Raw genomic sequence first — 983 nt, 5'->3', positions numbered from 1 at the left:
CTTGTGTTATCAACTCTTTGGATGGAGCCTTTTGTGGGCAGAATCTGCAATTGTGTATAAATTCAGAAACTCGGCAGCATGGTCCTCATGATCAATCTGCAGTTGTGTATAACCTGGTCTTTCCAAGAACCCTTCAAGAACAAAAGAATTGTTAAAATAAAATAAAAAATAAAAAAACAGAAGAAATATTGTTTTAATCAGCTCCTTAAAGGTTATTAAAGTATATGATATGATATCAATATATTTGTATGTGAAAGCTTGTGTTATCAACTCTTTGGATGGAGCCTTTTGTGGGCAGAATCTGCAATTGTGTATAAATTCAGAAACTCGGCAGCATGGTCCTCATGATCAATCTGCAGTTGTGTATAACCTGGTATTTCCAAGAATCTGCAGTTGTGTATAAATTCAGAATCTGCAGTTGTGTATAACCTGGTCTTTCCAAGAACCCTTCAAGAACAAAAGAATTGTTAAAATAAAATAAAAAATAAAAAAACAGAAGAAATATTGTTTTAATCAGCTCCTTAAAGGTTATTAAAGTATATGATATGATATCAATATATTTGTATGTGAAAAGTATAGCAGAAATGTTTTTCTTTTTCAACTTCAGGCACAGCTTTTTAGTAAAGGCGCATGCACAGACCAAGAAGAAATTGTGTTGTATGCCTAACAAGTAACCAGAATAGGACGGTGTAGTTAAATGAACAAACAGCTAACTAGTACTCTAACAATTTTCACCTTTATTGCTCGAAACTAAAAATGCCTAACCAAACAATGAAAATTACTTACTTCATAGAGAGTTCTAAGAACTCTCAGATCTTTCACTTAAATCCTTCATCCAGTAAACAAAACTACAAATTTTGGAAAATCAACCACATGGGGAGTTCATAACTTCTAATAAAAACTTACTGACAGAACTGGATTACTTCAGAAAACTAATGTGCATGCAAGAAAGGGAATAACCCACAATCCTAGAGAATAAATAA

The sequence above is a fragment of the Cicer arietinum genome, chromosome 7 (genome assembly GCF_000331145.2).
Source record: "Cicer arietinum cultivar CDC Frontier isolate Library 1 chromosome 7, Cicar.CDCFrontier_v2.0, whole genome shotgun sequence".
Classification (NCBI taxonomy): domain Eukaryota; kingdom Viridiplantae; phylum Streptophyta; class Magnoliopsida; order Fabales; family Fabaceae; genus Cicer; species Cicer arietinum.
This window is presented reverse-complemented; position numbering follows the sequence as displayed.